The sequence below is a fragment of the Mesoplodon bidens genome, assembly GCF_964165515.1.
Source record: "Mesoplodon bidens genome assembly, chromosome: 1".
NCBI classification, from domain to species: Eukaryota; Metazoa; Chordata; class Mammalia; order Artiodactyla; family Ziphiidae; genus Mesoplodon; species Mesoplodon bidens.
In genome coordinates, this window is record NC_138176.1 from 187,477,915 (window position 1) to 187,499,897 (window position 21,983).

The window sequence follows — 21,983 nt, forward strand, 5'->3', positions numbered from 1 at the left end:
GCCTCAAAACTGTTTCTCGGGGCTTCCCTGGTGGCACAGTGGTTGAGAGTCCGCCTGCCGATGCAGGGGACGGGGGTTCGTGCCCCGGTCTGGGAAGATCCCACATGCCGCGGAACGACTGGGCCCCTGAGCCATGGCTGCTGAGCCTGCGCATCCGGAGCCTGTGCTCCGCAACGGGAGAGGCCACAACAGTGAGAGGCCCGCGTACCGCAAAAAAAAAAAAGACAAAAAACAAAACTGTTTCTCTTCCATTGAAGCCTAGGCACTTCAGACATGCATGTATATTATGTCTGTCCCAGTAACGTCTCAGAAAAAATTTTAAAAATAGAATTGGTAAAATATTAACGTTCATATAAACAGTACAATGATATCAATATGTATTATTTGTGTAATTATATACAATTTAAATATTAGAAAATTATTTAAAATTTGTATCTGGATGTTGCTTTATCAAGGTGACAAAAATAGGAAACTTATCCACAAAGCCAGAATTGAATACTCTATACAATGCTATTGTCCTTTAAAATTTTCAGATAAAAGAGACTTTGGGGCTGGCTGCACACATTCAGCTAACATTTCTCTGTAGTTTTCATCACTTATTCTAAGACGCTCTTGTTCAGCGAATGAATTTTCAGAATGTTATTAAATTTAGGTTACTAGTTTCTTAGATTTGGTTTGAGATCTCTGAGGGGAAAACTGCAGAGCGTCACCATTAGCTACCCAACACATAATGTCTGCTTTCAAAACAATGAGCAGGGAAATGTGACCCCGTGCTTGGGAATTGAAATCTTGCCAATTGCACTGAAGTGTTACATTCATTATGTCATACCACACACATCTGATAAGGGAAGACATAATGCTGTTGGATAGGTTCTTGTATACAAGAACTCTCTAGGTCAAGTAAAGGGCTGTTTTTCATTTAATAACTGAACTATGCAGGTGCTAATTTGGACCATATGTAGGACAATGAAGAAATATATGTTACTCTACAGTGGAATGGTAGCATGTGTGTGAATTTATATTAAGGGGGATTTTTTGATTAATTAAGGTGCCTATGCTCTGGTTAATTTAAACCATGGAAATCAATTAACATAACTTTGTAAAAAATAAAGCTTGCAGAAAACTGTCATAATGCTGAAATTTTTCCTGTTCCTTCTCTTCATACACCCTGACTTTTTGAAGCTCCCAGTGGACCAGTTCATCTGAGAGAAACATATTGGACATTGGGAAAGGCCAAATTAGAACTGAGGCAGCAACTGACTCCCTCATTAAGTATGCCTGCCATGGGATCTACATAGTATATCTGGCACAAGTATTACTGAGTGATTCAGGTTCTTAATATTTTTCATCTTCTTGTGGGAACTAAGTTAGAAAAAAGGACCCCAGAGGTAACATGCTAAGAACCATTTTCACAATTTAATTGCAAATTTGCCCTAACCAACCAAATATAGCCTACATATTGAGGATTAAATAAATCCATGAGAACTTTGGTGAAAATTTCATTTGGATGCTATTAGGATCAACTCCTAAGAGAACTTTTTAGATTGTTGACCTATCTAGTGAAATCCACATTTTGCAACCTTCTGCCCTCCAGTTGCTCATATGCCTTTCTAGCTTTTTTGTACTTTCTTCTTGCTCCTTTTTGAGATTATTTTATCCTTTTATATCCTTTTATTTGCATTGCAAATATTATTCTCTTCCTAAAAGAATCGTTAGAGCTGAATAATTTTTTAGTTCATTATCATCATACAAATGCATGTGAAGAAAAATCTTGTCACCCTACTGGATACAGAAATGCTGCCCCAGGTCTCCCTATTTCATGGGTCTTATTGCTATTGCACAACGGCCGGGTTTATGGTGCAGTGGCAGCACATAGATGCCATTCTTAATTTTGAGGAGCAAGAAGATTTCCAGATAATGTAATTTTTGATCATATCTTTGGCACTTAACCAGGATATGGCCCTTCCTGAGCCTAGATTTCTACTGTGATGTGAAGCATCTGCCCTGCCAAATGAAAATATGGACTGATTTCCTCCAAAGTTGAATGTAAAACTGATCTCCACTCTACAGTGCAGTGATTTGGAGACCATGTGCATTTTCTGTTTTTCCCTTTACATTTCCAGCTGAAACCCCCTGTGTTATGCTCCTTATACAGTTGTTCCTATATCCCTATAGCTTGCTAATTGGACTTATCACCTCTAAAATACCCACACATATCAGTTTCATAAATCTCTATAAAACGTAGTTTGCAAAAGTTACCCCTTCTCCTTAGAAAACACTCTTGTTTCTGAAATAAATCCTGAACCCTGAGCTGGATAATTAAGTCATTACACCATCTGGCCCAACATACCAGTCAACTTTCTCTCCTGCCACCCTCCAGTGTGTCTTCACTTGAACAAATCTGACCCATCACTGGACTTTTGAAACTGTTATGTCAACTCTTCTCTAATCTGTGCTCGCCCAATTCCGTTTCCCTGGAATGTGCTCCTCCCTCCTCTCTATTTATTAAACTTCCGTATTTCACATTCTTATCTCAAACTCCAGCTCTACCACCCTTGATCTCCTCAGCCTCAAAACTCTTGAAATTAGTTATTGTAGGATCTCAGAATTTTCATACCTAAAGGGAGCTTTATAAGTGACCTATTTTAATAAGCTCATTTTATAAGTAAGAAAACTGAGAGCCATGGAAGATAAAATTAATAGCTTGCTATTGAAGAAAGCTTTAAAGATACACAGAGGAAGGATTTATCCCTGGGGAAGGGGGTGGGTGGAGGGTGGGCATTACAATTGCAGATTCTTTGAGATCAGAGTTTGGGTCTCATACCCATCACCTAGCAAGTATGTAACGGGTGCTTTGTAAATAATTTGATGATGACATCCTGATCAGATTTACATGATAGAAAATGGTGACCATTTTTCATCATCTAAAGGCTATCCAAAATGTAGAGTATTGGCATCCATCATTAGAAACTTTGCAACAAAAATATTAGGGTGGCCAAAAAGTTCGTTCAGGTTTTTCTGTACCATCTTATGGAAAAATCCAAATGACCTTTTTGGCCAACACAATAACTTGTAAAAATCATTCTTTCATCTCAGCAGATTAATGCCCTTATAGCTGTCACAAACAGCTAAATTTAATCATAGAGGGAGTCATTCCTAGTGTTTACTATTTATACATAAAAATTATTTTAAAACTTCCATTTTAAAGTTTACTATGAATAAAATTGTCACTGCCCTAAGAACTGGTGTTTCTGCCTCACCACTTAATATTGGAAATACAACAGTTGAGTTCTGAAAGTCACACGTGGAGTACATTCTTTGGAATCTTCTTTGTTTGATCACTGCTGAACAACACGCAAAGCTTTGTATTTTTTCACCTGAATAAATAGTGCCCTGCATTTCACCCTTTGAGGTCAATACATATGTCTCACAAGACAGGCGTTCTTCAGCTCTTTCCTGCAGATTCTAATGAAAAGCAAAAAGTTCAGCACTCATGCCACCTGACTGAGAGTGGAGGAGTCTGTGTTTTTTATTCTTATTTTGCAAGACCAGATGCTGGTCACCAGTAGTTTTATATATGGTAATGTTTTCTCAGTAGGAAGGAAGGGTACATCTATATACTGCTCTCAACTTTATCTACCAACATAGCTTCAAAGTAGATGACTTGCCAAATACACTGAATATTTAAATATCATTGTAATTTGTAATAACAGGTGTGCAAAAGAGTTGCCAGTATCTGCGTAGTGTTTGTGAATTTAATTATTACTTGCCAGAATAATTAATATTTAATTGATATTTTGAATTCTAACGGCAATAGGTCTTTAAAAAGTTTCACTTTCATTAGAAATTGTTGTGTTTATTATTCATAAATGTCAATTGTGGGTGGAAAACATGTTTACTATTTTTAAGAAATCTCAGATTATTTACAGCATGTATTTAGTTGAAATTGTTTTCATTGTGTCTTGAATCTAACACTTTTTAAAGTAACGTAAAGAAAAACTACTGTGATTTAATTGTGCAGAACAAATGCATTATAAGGTTTAGAGTCCAAAGCAGAAACCAAGACTTCATTTGTGTAGCTTCGATGAGTCTCCATAACTTGACCTTTTTTTAGATGCAGGGGCCAAATTTGGGGTGCTAAAATTTTTCTAGTGGTTATCAGACCATTTAGGTTTGCTAACAAACCCTATACACTCTATAGTGTTTGGAAATGTCTCAAAATAACATCATTAAACAAATTAAGTATGTGATGAGAGCCACATTAATATGAATGTGCACATGGTTTTCTTATTTAGGCACAGGATAATATTTCGATAGCACATTCATACCTCATCATTCATTTGGGGAAATATTTGCTGTGTTGTTAACTAATAGGCAGTGTGGACTATTCTGGATAATCCTAGGTATATTATAAAATTGATTTCATTAGCATATCTTACCAGTTAAGTCTAGTAATAATATATGGACTGCTAGAAGCTTCTTGGCGTTTTTTTGGTTGTTGTTTTTGTTTTTGTTTTTTGCTTTTTACCACCTAGCTTATTCCCACTTACCTTATTCCAGGGAAAGCTTCCTCACATGCAGTGAGGTCCAGTTGCTGTCCTTGGCAGGTACCTTCACTACCCAGATGGGACAAGCTGTATTTTATTCATCCACATGGTTTTTGTTTTTGTTTTTGTTTTTTTTCAGAATGAAAATATGGCCCAAATGGATGTGAGCACCTGTATAAATGTTGTTTGTGTTACTCCCCACCACCACATCCTCAAATGTTCCTCTCCTTTCATAAAGCTAGAGTTGACTGTATCAGAAATCCACCAATGCAAACCACATTTTTATCATCTTAAATGGTACACAAACTTGGGCATAAATAGACAAAAACCTCATGTATATAGGATTTTTAAAACTATAGAAGAAAAATTTGAGTCACTATGTCTTAAATTTACTAATTTAAAATGATTCATTCGTTCAGTGGACGTATAGGAAAGAGGAGAAGCTGGATTTCTTCAGAATAGTGTGGTTTTCCTGAACCATGTGAGAGGAGAACCTCCTGACAGCAGTTAAAAGTGACAAATGACAATCAAATACCAAGATAAGAGACAGAAAAATAAAGAAAGCAACACATGATCTGTGAAAGTACAGTGAATCTACAGACTTTATCACCTGGTCTCTAAAATGCTTCTTTCTTTAATAATTACTGTCTTCTGTGTTCTATATAGTAAGGATACAGAATGGTGAATAAGGATATAGAACAGCAAGTAAGGATATGGACACTGAAAATGTAGAACAGAGGATAAAACAGGCAAAGCTCCTCTTTCTATGTAATTTATGTTCTATGTGGGGACACACATAAATAAAAATAAACTTGATCATTTCATGGGAAAAATACAAAAGGGAATAAAAACAAGGCATGATAAAGACTTTCAAAGGGTGGTTATGAAAGGCTTATCTGAGACAGTGACATTTGAGAGGAGGGCTAAATGGCCGGAAGAGCAAAAGGAAGAACTGATGAAAGTGTTCCAGGCAGAAGGAATAGTGAATGTGAAGACCTTGAGGCATAAATGAATTTAATGTGCATGAAGAACAGTAAGAAGGCCAATATACTTGGACTATGTAAGTGCTGGGAAGAGTGGTATGAGATGAGGGTGGGAGGAGGTAGCCAGACACAAATCACGTGTGACCTTTTGTGAAGATAAACAGTTTGGATTATATTCTTTTGTGTCAGTGGAAAAAAATTAAGTTCAATATATTTGAGACCATATAAAGCTGATGCTTTTAAAATTTCTAGTTACCAAGAAAATGGTCTATCTCAGAAATAGAGATCCTGGTTAAAGGTGACCTTGAGGAGGATGAATTTCTTTATAGGATAGCCTAAGGCTTGGGAGTAATTTTAGACGCAAATTGTGTTTGTGCAATCACTGTTCTTGTTGTCTTTTTAATTGCTGTCACTCTCATAATAGAACCCTATTACTTCAGCTTTCCAAGTCTATTCAAATAAGTACAGGGGCCACGACTAGCCTTATCTCCAAACAAATGAATAAATAAACAGAATAAACCACAACTGCAAAAGACAGACTGAAACAAGAATCAAGTGGCTCCTGCCTTTTGGACTTGGTGTTATTAACCTACACAATTTAGGCTAAACCTCAGCAGTGACATTGGGTGACAGTAGTAGAGACCACTCCCTGGGAAGGGTCATGAAAACCTCTTAGATTTGTAGAATTGTGGCTTTGGACCACGGTGAAAGGTAAGCGTGATCATAACATTTAGATTTCTCACAATGGAAGTGAACAAGAGCAAGATTTATGGATGCTACTACTCAGCTTCACTTTAGCCCTCCAATTTACCATGCATGACATGGGGCAGTATGTCTCAAGATCTGTCCATACAAAGTGGCAGTCAAGATAACTTGTGGTTGTATGAGGACAAACTTTTAATTTTGTTAGAAATATATTTATTTTAATGAATATTATAAGGAAAAGAACTATAACAAATCAAACTAAGGATTTTGTAGACAGTATTGCTTTAGACAGGTAATATTTAAATGGAAATAGTACCTTATATGACAAAAATTGTCAACTCATAGCTGAACGATGGAAGATTGAGGAATGGTAGCCTTGACCTAACACAGATACCAAAATTGAAATTCTGGTGCTTTGACTTCCTAAATGTATGACTTTGGCAAATCACTTGAATCTTTGAGGGACCACTTCTTATAAAATGGGGGGAATATTCCAAATTTCATCATTATTTTTGTGAGAATTAAATGAATTAATTCATTTACAGACACTAACATAGTGTCTGTCCTATAGTAAATGCCCCAAATTAGCAGTTGCCATTAATGTTTTCTACCACCGTAGGCTCCTTGAAGACAGATATTTTCTTTAATACATTTACATCTCTAGAATCTAGCCCAGTGACCTGGTAGTCAATGAATGTTTTTGAATAAATAAAAGAATGGATGGATACATGAATGACTCTACTGCAATTGAATTTCTTAATCAGTTAAATTAATTGGATTTCTTTCTCAACTTTTGTTCAATCCAGTAAATATTTTTTAGGTGCCTACTACATATTAAGCACTCTCTTAGTTAGATGATCATTGCCTTCAAAGACTTCACAACATATGCCACAAAATAATTCCAACACAGATAAGAATTAGAATCCTAAGCATGTTAAGCTTATTTGGAAAATTACTAAATGTTTAATATTTCTGGCACAATTTGAACTTCCTCAGTCCTCATAAGCTTACTGGTACCAAAGAAATCACTTAACAGTGATAATTAAATTTTGCAACTTCTTTCTCCTCTGCAGTAAGTGCCTTAAGCTTGCAGACCCCAAAGGGGTATAATTGATACATCCCTTCACCCCAGCAATTTACTTTTGTCTGAGAGTAGTCAGTATTATCTCAGACGTGTTTATTAAAAAAAAAAAAAAAAAACTTTGTTCCAAACAGTTTCTGCATTTGCTCTGTTGGGCAGGACAGGCTGTCTGCTGGGCTATGTGTTGCCTGTCAACATTTCACTCTACAACTTCATTGCTGCTCCAACAGATACCATGTTATCTATGGCTGCTTTTCCAGACTCCACAATTTCCAGCCACCTGCCACATTTTCCCCAGACGCAGAAAGCATACTTATTATTCCACCAGGCAGTACCAGAAACACTCTGAATCCCCATAGTGCCCAAGATGGGAAGCAATCTGTGGCAAAATGGGCAATGGGAAGTTCACTTTCCTCTGACTTATACCTTATTAGAGTTGCCCGAGAAATGCTGTTAGCTAATATTTTACGGCTTCTTCAATTGTTACAGGTAGTCAAGTTCCAGAGAACAGTTGAAGAGATGGTCAATGGCTATATATGAAATAGCTCCTTACCTCTGATAACCAGGGCTTTGTTATTAGTGCAAGTTTACACTAGTTTATTGTACATTGCCATATGTATATGCCACTGGCTCTTCAAACTCAATATTTCAAAACTTTAACTCATTATGTTACCTTTCAAACTTACCTTGAATCCTAATCTTCTGTCCCATTTTTTTCATCTAGTTCTTGGTTTATTGGGTTTGTTTGGTTTTTTGTCCCTGGGTTTAAATTCTCCCAGAAAGTTCCTAAGTCCCTGGCTCAATAGATTGCTAGGTTATCACACATGCCTGAACTTCAGCTCTGGACACAGTCTATACTCAATTTGGGATCCCTAGTTATATGTGTGGATAAAAATGACAAGAGTTGGCATTGAAGAGGTAGGCAGTATCTGTATAGTGAAACTTAGTTTTTATCCTCAAAGTTATTGGGAACCATTGAAGCAGGGAAGTAACTCACCAGGATTTAATATTAGACAGATCCTTTTGGCAGGATTAGGGTAGATGTATTGGAAAGAACTAGAAGCAAAGAATGTAGTAACCATATAGGTGAGATAAAATGAGAATCTGAAGCAATCTATTTGTTAGGTATAAAGGAAATAAACTGTGTAGAATTTGGTATACTAGCCCAATAAAGGAGGTGAAGGAAATTGAGAAGTTAAAGGTGACTTTTATCTTTCTGTCTTCTAAGCTGAGGTCAGTATAGCAAAGTTGTTAAATATGCAGTCTCCAAAGGCAGAATACTTGGTTTTACTACTTACTAGCTCTGTAACCTTGGGCAAGTTACTTAAGCCTGCTTTTCATCAGCTATGGTAGTAATTGCTTCCTAGGATTTTTTGGACCACTAGTGAGTTAATATTTGTAAATACTTAGAACAGTGCTTGGCACACAGTAAGCATTCAGATAGCTTTAGTTATTACTGTTATAGTTTGTAGTTAATATAATACTTATTATTTTATCTAATGGATTGTAATGGTGCCACTAATTGGAATGGGCAATAGAAGAGGCAAAGTATACTTGAAAACTAAGGTAATGTTTTAATTTAGACTTACTGAGTCTGAGGTGCCAGTCCTATGTTCAGGTAGCAACATACCACCAGAAGATGAGCCTGCAGTTCTAGCAAGGGGTCTGGCTAGAAGAATGTGAGTAGGTAAGATTGCCTTCTAAAAAAATGTGCTAGAGTTTGGGAACTAAACAGAAACCAGTTTGTTCAGGAAAAAATAAAATGAGAATGTGATGATAGGATGTCTAGCATATTCGTTCAAGAAGTTGTAGATGAGAGAAAAATATGTATGGCAGTAGTCAGAGAGAGGAAGAATTTTTTAATAAAGTTTTTAAAAATAAATCTTAAAATATTTTAAATAAAAAAGTAGATTTAATATATTTATAGACTGAGTTTATACAAAGCCAGAGGATGGCAAGGAAAGGAAAATGCTTAATAAAAATCAAAATAAAAACTAATATTAATTATTTACTAATGAAAAGGCATACTTATTTTGTGTCAGCCACTGTTCTAAGTACTTACATGCATTATCCCACTGGACCCTCAGAACCAAGCAAGATGTGTACTGGATGAGGAAGCTTGGAGTTTGAGAGGCTAAGCTGGACTGTGTGGCCTTGAACCCAGGACTACCTGTTACCAAAGTTATTGTCTCTAAGCACTGTACTATTTTGCTTCCCATACGTGGAATAAAAGGGATAATGGACAGGGATCCTAAAAACAAGAGTTCGGGTTAGAATTGAGAACAAAAATGGAAAAATCGATGTAATAACCTATAATAGAAGAGAATGTAAAAAGAAGAATATATATATTTATATATATATATGTATAACTGAATCCCTTTACTGTACACCTGAGACTAACACAATACTGTAAATCAACTATATTTCAATATTTTTTTAAATGAATAAATCAAGAGCATCAAATAGTTGAAGATATGGTTGAAGAATCTTTGGCTTGGGTTAGAAAGGAAGATATTAAATGAGTGAGAGGATATAGAGAACAGATTTCTCATACCTTGGACACTGTGAAAACAGAAATATTATTTATATTAAAAAATGTCTAAATCCTAATATTCAGTTGTCAAACACCAGTCATCAAAAAAGTTTAATGAACTTACTGCTTTTTCAAGAATACCTAAATCTGTTGCTTCTCTTGAGGAAGTGCTAAGACTCCTTTGGCAAGAAGGATTCGAAAGTGATATTTAAAAATAATAATCCTAGATGTGAGTCCATTTATCTAAACTGATTTTAGGCAGGAAATACAGTGAGGTTTACTGGTATGTCTATCTGTCTATTTTTTTTTCCACAATAGTTTGAATGTTGTTAATGGGGTAATTGTTAGCAGAAACCTTCTCCTTATAGCAATGTTGGTGGGCTTTAAAATCCCTTGTACTTAAATTATCTTTTTCCCCCTTATTTTATCTATGCAATATTTACTTGAGGGGAAAAAAAATCCGTACTGATTCATACCAGGCTTATAAAACAGAATGTGTGCTTCTACTTTTAATAGGCAAATGAAATAGAATGATTATAAACAATGGACTTGCCAATGTGATACTACTAATCAGCTTGTTTAAACAAAACCCAAGTCATGTGCCAAATACCTGCCATCTTGTTAAGGAACAGTTTGTGTTCTTTGTATGTGGCCAGATTTTATTCCCCAGAGATTTGATGCTATGAGGCTGGAATTCAATTTGTATGTGGTTAGGAATGATATTAGGTTCTAGACACACTGCCAGGACATATCTTTCCAAACAGGTGGGAGAATGAGGTGGAGTGGAAAAACTCTACAGTGATGCTTGAGGAGATGCATAAATAGATTTATTTTTATAATGGCCTTTCAAAAATTTCCTCAGCCCTTTTCAGTTACTCAAGTTAATCACAAGGTTAGGACGTTCTCATTCTCATTCTCAATACTCATTACCCTGTATTTTCTTTTGCTTAACACAATATAGAGGATGTATTTCAATGTTTGTAAATATTCATTTTTCAGAAACTCTTTTTCCATACATTTCACGAATCCATACTTGGTTTATTGCATTTTTCCCATCTGTTTAAAAGACATTTATCAATTAAAAAAACTTATGGCACGGAAAATTTCTCTTGGAAATGCTGCAGAAATAATTTATTTTTCTGCTTTAATATACAGCACTAAGCTGTCCCTTAGTGAAAGGGAGATAAATATCTTACCAAATGTCTGAAATGTTGGCATTGGTACAAGCTAATCTGCATGTCTGTGATGGATATTAGGTCATTCTAGAAAACTGTACGCAGATAAGACCATACAACTACTTTTATTTGTCCCTTTTTAAAGTTTTTGCTATTTGGGTAAGTTCTGGAATTTCATTGAATATTTTTTTCCTGCCCATTTTGCCTCACAACATCTGCTAAGTGAGAAATAAATGAATCTGCAAATATTTTACATTTTATATTTTTAAAAATAAACATATGAAGTCTCAATTAAGTTTGCCTATATTAAGTATTTCATGCTAGTTAACTGCTAATGGGGTTTAAAATCTTGTATCATATAACAAATAAGCCTCATAAGATAAATTGGAAACTATTCCAACTGAGTCTGTATTCTGAATCATGGAGCATTTCGGAACTAGCCTTGGAAAAGTTGACATAATGGAAGAAAAAATGCTTGACTTTCTGGAAAGATATTATGGAAATAAACTGTGCTAATGCCATCCTTCATAGTTAGATCAACCTCCAGCTTGACATATACTCAGCTGTCTTCTTCCTACTTACGTCTATTTCACCTTCCATGACCTGTTTTGTCTTAGTGGGACTGGAGGGGAATCTACTCCTGCCCCTTAACACAAACATAGCATATGTCTTCTTAATAAAGAAGTTAATAGGTCTTGGTTGCTTCAGGTTAACCCCAATTAACATCTGTAGTTTTCTTATTCATTAAACTGAAATCTTTGTGATCAAAGACTGTCTTTGATTGGACCTGGATCTACTGACCTACTACTGTCTGTAACTAACACCCTATGACCTTAGAGGAAATGTCAATTTTTGAAGACCTAAGGAAGGAGCAGTCTAGCTTGCCCTATATATATATATCTCCTTAAAGACAATGAAGTGTTAATATAGTCAGTTATTGAAATGATATTGATCATCGGCATATCTTTTGTCCTTCTGTACAGAATAACAGCAAATTTCTTGTGACCAAGGATGAAAATTTTAAACAATAAGACTTGAACCCTGGGAAATTAAGACCTATAAACAAAATTGAAATATCTATAGAAATTTTTAGAAATATCTATAGAATTCTCTCTGGTCTCTGCCCCTGTCTTCTCTGTTGCTGCCCAGTTGTCCTTCTGTAATCAACAGTGCATAAATAATCTTGGCCCTTCACTTCCATACAGAAAAATAAGCAAATTTCTATTTAATTATTACAGAGCAATATCTAATCTGAAAACCAGGTAAACTGACGCACACAAGTTTGCTTGTAATTGGGAGAAAATAGAACATCTCTTTCTCAGGTCACTTTCCCTTAAATTGTGATATTTTTGTGAAAACACTCCTTGCCTTTGTTGTCTGCATGAACTATTTTTACTGGGACTTGGGAAAGGTTGTACATAGCAGTAGCAGCTTTTGGTGTCTTAGGAAAAGTCCCAGTTATGTGATGAAAAGAGCATGGGCCACCTACTCATCTATGTGGGCAGATCCTGTCTCTTCTACTTTAACTCAAACCCTTGGCTTCTCCGAGCTACCTTTCTATTTTTAAAAAGAATTAAATAATTTAATAAATGTAAAGCATATGGAACAGTGTATGGAACACAGAAAAAATCAACAAGCCAACAATCAATAAATCAATTCCTGTAGATAGTTATGCACATATAAGGTCAGCCCATGGACTTTGCTTCAGCAGGCACCCAAAACCCATTACACACCATAACTCTATGAGAAAGCTTAGAAGGAACACTGACAATTGTATATATTCCTGAAAGAGCAAATCTATTTGTAAGGCCAAATTAGTGCTTCAATAAGTTCCCCATTATAGTCACAGCAATCTTGTGAAAGAATCATATCTCAAAAGCCCATAAGAAATAATGGAAGTGATGGTAAATGGTTAGTTATTCCTAATTTTTTAACCAGAATATCCTGTATTAATGGCTTATTTACACACTTAGATTTTTCTTCACTGTATTTCATTGATTATGGGAAATATAAAATATGAAAATGTCAGTTCTGATAGTGGCAAAGAAAGCTGTGAATTGTTGTAATGTGATAAGGACGTATATAGTTAGATTTGGTCTAAAGGCAGAAGAATATAATAGCAAGGAATAAGTGACAGGATGTAGCAAAATACAAGGATTTGGAACCAAGAAGAGTAGCTAAATTTCCTTACTTACCCATTTTCCTGAATTTAAAGTGTATTCTCATATTTTGGTGGTTTTATAGGTTATGAAATATTTATTTGCTTAAAAATAACTATAATGAAACTGCTGGATATGCTACATAGATGTTGATATTCAGGACCCTCTACACTCTATCATAGTCTACTTTCTCAGCCCTTTCTCCTCTCTTTCTCTGCAACCACCCAACAAGATAAATATATTTCCTTCCAAAAACGTTGTCTTTTTGTCTCAACTTTGCTCTTCTATTTCTATGCCTATCTTAGTCCATCTCCAGTGGACAATATCCAGCCCACTTCCTCATAAATCTAGATTAAAACTGATTAAGAAACCAGCGGCTGGGAAAGGAAAAGAAGCAGAAAATGTAGGTTATCCTTTTAAAAGTTTGTTAGTAAAAAAGAGAAATGTGAAATAATGTTGCGAGTCCTTGAGGAAGATTTCCTTTCTCTTTTCTTTTTTCCTTAGAATTTTGCTTTAGACTGAGAAAATTAATAGAGAAGAAGAGAAAATTGTATGTACTGGGAAAATGAGGAAGCTTGATAGAGAAAACCTGGAGGAGGTGAAAATAAACTGAATCAATAGTAAAGATGGAGCTGTATCTAGAGTCTAGGAGGTAGTGCATGATAAGGCTTCAAAGAGATGCTGGAGAGTTTTTTATAGATAGGTGAAAGTTGAAGAATTTGAGTGAACTCATTATCATGGCCTGCATCTTCTCAGTAACATAACTGCTGAAAATGAGAAATGCAGGGTTGGAGATGATGGACACTTAAGAAGAGCAGAAAAGTTCTGGAAAGGCTATCATAGGAAATAAGATAGGTTGTCAGCTGAATTTAAGGAATGCAAAGTTAAATTGAAGACCTAGTTGAGATTAGATACATATAGAGATGATGCAAGTTGCAATTAAGGAATCTCATATTTTGTTCATTTCTAAGAATAAGGCATGATGAGTACAGTTACATCTTATGATTAGGTTCCTGATAGACATAGCAGATAAAAGGCATAATTACATGTCAGTGTTATTGTTGGCAAAAGATCAGACATTCCTGAAATTGCAGAAGCAGCATGCCTTTCTTCAAGCCTTTAATATTAACAAAATGGATAACTATTGGTTGCTAAAAAATAATCTAATGTAATACCAGCTTGTCCTAGATAGAACTATATCTGCAGATGTACCAAGCACTTATGGAGATTTCAGTCAATTCTAATAAATATAAAATTCTGTTTTATAGAATGTTAATATACATGGTTTTACATTACTGGAACTGTCATTTAAGAAGAACTAAGACTACAGGATTAAATGGTTATTTTGCCATTTTAGATACAATGATAGTAATTGGATAAGGCTCACCCAGTTTTTGTATAGATAGGAGATCATAGAACCATTGGCCTTAGACTCTAATACAGGTTCAAGTAGAAACTAGACATGGTAATGACAATGAAGTCAGAAGTGCTTGACAGGCATTGGAGGGACAAGAGTGCTAGCAGTTTTCTTCTTCTTTTTTAAATTTTTTTTTGAAAAGATTGCTAGCAGTTTTGTCTTGGAAAGAAGAAAGAGAGAAAATGGAACCTCCTCTTTGCCTATATCCACAATTACATAATAATAGGGTATATATGTCCATGCCGCTCTTTCACTTTGTCACAGCTTACCCTTCCCCCTCCCCATATCCTCAAGTCCATTCTCAAGTAGGTCTGTGTCTTTATTCCTGTTTTACCCCTAGGTTCTTCATGACATTTTTCTTTTAATTCCATATATATGTGTTAGCATACGGTATTTGTCTTTCTCTTTCTGACTTACTTCACTCTGTATGACAGACTCTAGGTCTATCCACCTCATTACAAATAGCTCAGTTTCGTTTCTTTTTATGGCATGAAGAACCTAGGGGTAAAACAGGAATAAAGACACAGACCTACTTGAGAATGGACTTGAAGATATGGGGAGGGGGAAGGGTAAGCTGTGACAAAACGAAAGAGAGGCATGGACATATATACAGTACCAAACATAAAATAGATAGCTAGTGGGAAGCAGCCGCATAGCACAGGGAGATCAGCTCGATGCTTTGTGACCACCTGGAGGGGTGGGATGGGGAGGGTGGGAGGGAGGGAGATGCATGAGGGAAGGGATGTGGGAACAGATGTATATGTATGACTGATTCACTTTGTTATAAAGCAGAAACTAATAAAAAATAAAATAAAATAAAATAAAGTATTTTACAGTTGTCATACACTTAGATTGGTAAGAAAGGACTCATAAAACAGTATAAGTAAAGCAAATGACTGTACTAAACCCAGAAAATTGTTGAAAGAAAAGTGGTTAGCATGTTCTAATTGGGATTCTAAATATAACTCATATTTCCTGCTGGCTTTGAGTATTTGTTGCAAAGAATGAAGTGCAGTGATAATGATTATCCTACTGGTCATACAGGGCCAGCCTCATTCTCTTCACAGATTGATATATGACTCAAGCATCTGCCTATTAACTTACCCCAGTTGCCAGTATTTTAAATTGCTATGAGCCAAATATCTCTTCTGTACAGTTGATCCATTTATTTTAATGGGTGCCTTTTAATTTCCATCTTTCTTTTCTTGCTGCTACCCATCTTTCTATGTAGTCATTAGAAAACAAAATGTGGCCACACTTTTTGGTGGAAACATTTCATGTTAAAAGTGAACACTTTGAAAGCTTTTTTGATTGGTGAAAGAAATGAGCTTGGAATAATGCAACCAGAGACTGAGTGGGAGTTGCCCCTTTCAGAGGTGCCATTCTTAGGAGCTAAAAATTAGGTGTTTAAAAGTTTACCTTGAGGGAATAACATGTAATATAGTTTGAAATAAAGGTATAATAACCTTATGAAGAAGAGCATTATAACTGATACCGTTGTGAAGGGGGTGAAATTGTTAAATGAACGACTTTGATAAAGTTTTCATGCACAAAATGTATTCACTAGCTTTCTACATAGAGATCTGCTTTTACTTTGTAATTTGTAGTCCCTAAAAGACTTTTTTTAAAAAATAAAGTCCGTCCTTACACTTAAAAAAAAATAATAATAGGGTAATAGTAACTGCTATAAAAAATGTGCCACAACGTTTATAATTGCTTGAATAACTAGCTTATTTCTTGCTCAAAAAAACAGTCCTGAGCTATTCCAGTTTAATGGAAAGTAAAGAATGTTTCATTCCGCTTAGTCATTCAGGAACCCAGGTTAATGGAGTCTCTGTCATACTCAAGACATGGCTTCCAAGGTTGTATAGTTGTCTCCTTCAAATGAAAGAATGAGAACGTTCCTGGAATTTGGCTTCTGGGAAGTTTGATGGGCCAATATAGAAGTGTAGCACGTTGACTGTCCTAAATTTTGTTCTATTATCCAGAACTTTGTAATGGGGCCAAACCTAATTGTAAGTGAAGCTAAGAATGTAATCTAGTTGTAGGCCTAGGAGAACAGGAAAAGGGGTGTAGAACAACTCATAGTTGGTGCCATGCTAACTGCTTAGTAGGCATTGTGACAACAGTAACTGGTATATTAAGCTAATATGGAAGGTTATCTCTTACCTAACCCTAATTGCCACTTAATGTTTGGGAAAACGTGGCTGGTTTCCTTCTGGTTAGATCATGTTTGGATACATTTTTAAAATTAAGAAATCAGCAATTAACCTCATTATCCAACATTTGAAAACTGTTGAATAGTTTTAGAATTCACCTGCTCAGTGCCATTATTATACACGACCCTTGATGATGAGGCAATGTGGAAAATTCTTATTTTTCCAAGGACACAAAGTCTTATCCCCACTGTGATTGGCAACTGTAAAAATAATGAGTGCATTGGAGAAAAGACACCTTCTTCAATAAGTGGTGCTGGGAAAACTGGACAGGTATATGTAAAAGTATGAAATTAGAACACTCCCTAACACCATACACAAAAATAAACTCAAAATAGATTAAAGACCTAAATGTATGACCAGACACTATCAAACTCTTAGAGGAAAACATAGGCAGAACACTCTATAACATAAATTACAACAAGATCCTTTTTGACCCACCTCCTAGAGAAATGGAAATAAAAACAAAAATAAACAAATGGGACCTAATGAAACTTAAAAGCTTTTGCACAGCAAAGGAAACCATAAACAAGACAAAAAGGGAATCCTCAGAATGGAGAACATATTTGCAAATGAAGCAACTGACAAAGGATTAATCTCCAAAATTTACAAGCAGTTCATGCAGCTTAATAACAAAAAACAAACAACCCAATCCATAAATGGGCAGAAGACCTAAATAGACATTTCTCCAAAGAAGATATACAGATTGCCAACAAACACATGAAAGAATGCTCAACATCATTAATCATTAGAGAAATGCAAATCAAAACTACAATGAGATATCATCTCACACCAGTCAGAATGGCCATCATCAAAATTTCTAGAAAAAAGAAATACTGGAGAGGGTGTGGAGAAAAGGGAACACTCTTGCACTGTTGGTGGGAATGTAAATTGATACAGCCACTATGGAGAACAGTATGGAGGTTCCTTAGAAAACTACAAATAGAACTACCGTACGACCCAGCAATCCCACTACTGGCCATATACCCTGAGAAAACCATAGTTCAAAAAGAGTCATGCACCAAAATGTTCATTGCAGCTCTATTTACAATAGCCAGGACATGGAAGCAACTTGTGTCCATCAACAGATGAATGGATAAAGAAGAAGTGGCACATATATACAATGGAATATTACTCAACCATAAAAAGAAATGAAATTGAGTTTTTGGTAGGGAGGTGGATGGACCTAGAGTCTGTCATACAGAGTGAAGTAAATCATAAAGAGAAAAACAAATACCACATGCTAACACATATATATGGACTCTAAGGGAAAAAAAAGTCATGAAGAACCTAGGGCTAAGACGGGAATAAAAACACAAACCTACTAGAGCATGGACTTGAGGATATGGGGAGGGGGAAGGGTAAGCTGTAACAAAGTGAGAGAGTGGCATGGACATATATACACTACCAAACGTAAAATAGACAGCTAGTGGGAAGTAGCCGCATAGCACATGGCAATCAGCTAGGTGGTTTGTGATGACCTAGAGGGTTGGGATAGGGAGAGTGGGAGGGAGGGAGACTCAAGAAGGAAGAGATATGGGAACATATGTATATGTATAACTGATTCACTTTGTTATAAAGCAGAAACTAACACACCATTGTAAAGCAATTATACTCCAATAAGGATGTTAAAAAAATGTTCTAAAATTTAGTTATTGGCCAATGCTGTAAATAAAGTAAAAATGATTGAATTATATATTTTAAATGGGTGAATGTTACTGTATATGAATTGTAGTGAGATAAAGCTGTTACAAAAGTACTTTTAGCTGATATGTCCTTTATGAATTTCCAGACTATTTCTTAATTAAAATTTTCACTTAACAAAAGATTTAAAAAATAAAAAAAATAATAATGAGTGTGTTTTGACTAAAGAGGATGATAATATTCATTTGTTAAAGTAGTGGGATTTTACATATTTTTTTTCATTTAAAAAATGTCTGCTATTGCCTCAATACTGTTTATGCAATAAATAAAAAACTCTTGCTTTTTAAATGGTGAGTACAGTTTTCTCAAATGTGTTTAAGTGCCTATGTTATGTTAATGTATATGTTACGTTTAAAAGCCTATTATGGATTTTTCAAAATTCAGATTATAATTCTTTTATAATCTTAACTTGACTTTGAATGTAGGCTCTCATTAGCGAGTATGCCCAGATGCATTCCTTAAAAAATTGTCATCATTATTGACCTTTGTTACTTTGTGGTCTGTGCTATGTCTTAAGAAAATATTGTTCATTTTTTCTCATATTTGGGAGTTGGGTTTGTGTGAACATATCTTAAAATGTTAAAAATTTTAATTAAAATAAATGAGAATATTCCAGAATCCCTATATTGTCTAAGGATTAAAGGAAAAATTACTTATATTAAGTCTTGTCCTCACTAGTTAGCACAAGCTTCAAAGAATAATGGTTTTCCCAAAAAAGAAAGGTTTCTGGGAAAAACATGGATTCAAATCATATTTGACATTATTATTCTCTTCTCTCCTAATACCCTCCCAACATGCAAATATATAAATTCCTAATAATAATTAATGAAATCATATATGGAATTATAGCCTGAATAATTGTAAGGAGAAATTTATAAAAATTTCATAGATACATTGAATTTCTTCCTGCTATGGGACAGAGGATTATGTGACAATGTGTATGTCTCTGTGTGTGTACCACGTGTGTATGTTTAGCATGCATATAAGACTGAGTTTTTCAGTTTCCCTTTGCTCTCATACCAATTTGTTAGAGTGAAATTTACTGAATAGTTTTATGCTGCAGTCAGTTTTGACAACATTTCTATGGATAATGAGATATACCTATGGGCTTCTCTGGTTTCAGTAATAAGCATGAAACATTGATTTCATCACTTAAGTACTACCTACCAAAGTATCTCCATGTCAAGAAAGTTGTACTTAAGTATACACAAAAATTAACTGGATAGTTTAATAGAAGTGTAGATTTCTTTTTTTTTCTTTCTTTTTTTTTTTTTTTTTTTTTTGTGGTACGTGGGCCTCTCACTGTCGTGGCCTCTCCCATTGCGGAGCACAGGCTCCGGACGCACAGGCTCAGCGGCCATGGCTCACGGGCCCAGCCACTCCGCAGCATGTGGGATCTTCCCAGACCGGGGCACGAACCCGTTTCCCCTGCATCGGCAGGCGGACTCTCAACCACTGCGCCACCAGGGAAGCCCAGAAGTGTAGATTTCTAATGAAATACAATTAGAAGGGCATGAATATTCATTTATATAAGCACCCCCTCTAAGGTGCTCGCTCCATGGACCACATGTCAAGAAACACTGCCTTGGGTAGTGTATATATGTCAACGCATATGTAAAATAGATAGCTAGTGGGAAGCAACTGCATAGCACAGGGAGTTCAGCTTGGTGCTCTGTGACCACCTAGAGGGGTGAGATAGGGAGGGTGGGAGGGAGACAGAAGAGGGAGGGTATATGGGGATATAAGTATATGTATAGCTGATTCACTTTGTTATACAGCAGAAACTAACACAACAATGTAAAGCAATTATACTCCAATAAAGGTGTTAAAAAAAAAAAAGAAACACTGCCTTAAGGAGTGGCTCAAGGAATATTTCAATGTTCAACTCCTTTATCATGAATCTTACATCAAGCCTTATGCAAAATGATGTTTCTGAAATGAATATTTTGTGCCACCCATATTTAACCTGAATTCTGTAGTAACACATGAAGTTCCTGATTAATAACCCACCCAGTTACCCTTTGAACATGAAATATCTAAGCTGTAGAACAGGGGCTTGGAAACTATGGCCTGTGAGCCAAATCTGGCCTGTCTGTTTTTGTTGGGCTTATAAGCTGAGTGGTTTTTCCATTTTGAAATGGTTTAAAAAAATCAAAAGAATATTTCATGATGTGTGAAAATTATATTCAAATTTCAGTGCCCATAAAATAAAGATTTTTAATTTTATTTATGCTCATCTGTTTACATATGACCTATGGCAGTTCATATGCTATAATGACAAAATTAAGTAGCAACCACTGTATGGTATGCTGTCATCACTTTGCATTGCTGTTCAGCACACTTCAAATCACAGTGACACAGTTATAATTCTGTGTAGTCTTTCAAGTGCCACACGTATGGTCATATCACATCATTGGCAAAGCAGTGGCACTGTGGTTGTGCTAAAATAATAAAATATGTCAACATCACCAAATTAAGCACTCACTAGTAATATTCCCAATTGATATGAAAACAATAGTCAAAAAATTATATAATTAAAATGGAATTTCTCACCATAGCAGAATTCCTTCACAAAAATAAAAATGAGAATGAAGATGCAACCATAGTAAGTTTCTGAATCATTCACTTGATAAACAAGGAAAGTCATTTGATGATGTTGAGTTAAGTCATGTTTGATTGCAATAGTTAAAGAAATTTATTGGGAGAAAATAAACTTGTTTAAGACTATTAGCTTTTTTGTAAGAACAGTTGCTGAAAGAATTGAGGATGTTGGGAGGAGCATCAATAGTCAGTTGAAAAACAAAACAAGTGATTTCCTTGGCTGTTGATCAGCCCATGAATGTTGCTGATACTGCTGTTAATTTGAGCAGTCAATGCCAAGTGTAAAGTAACAGAAGAATTAGCCCCTATGAATAGACCATAGGCAAGAAATTTGTAAAGAATTTGAAAAAACACTAATTCAGTACAATCTGAAGTGGAATCAGCTAAGACGTTATAATAGTGTTGAAGATATGTATCGAGCAGAGAAGGATTAGTTAAACAAATTTACAAAGTTTGTGAAAATGAAAAGGTGTTTAAACTATTATTCATCACCAGGGACTTTGTGGATAATATTTGAATTTATAATGTATTATTGCACTAATTGTGTTAGTGGTGAACTTCGTTCACTCTTGTGGCTTTAATGACTGTCAGTTCCAGGCATTTTTTTGTCAGAAATAGAGACTGAATATCTTGAGTTGCCCCACCATGTGGCAGTTCAATGGTGTAACAGTGGTCAAGTTTTATTATAGTTTTCTTTTTTTAACTCAAGGCTGAGATTGAAATTTTTCTGAATAGGAAGAACAACCTTTAATGACTATTTTTGAATATTAAATGATTTTGGAAATTAGCTTTGTTTCAGACTTGATATTGTTTCTTAATAGATTCAACCTAAACTTATAAGCAAAACAGTGCTTATATGTGC

The 21,983-nt window shown here is 35.4% G+C and overlaps 1 protein-coding gene across 2 annotated transcripts in view; it reads left to right on the forward strand.

Moving 5' to 3' along the window:
• Positions 1-21,983, forward strand: part of CFAP299 (cilia and flagella associated protein 299) — a gene marked incomplete at its 5' end in the record, with an annotated part of 640,072 nt that overhangs the window by 338,497 nt on the left and 279,592 nt on the right. The gene's annotated exons all lie outside the window — the stretch shown is intronic.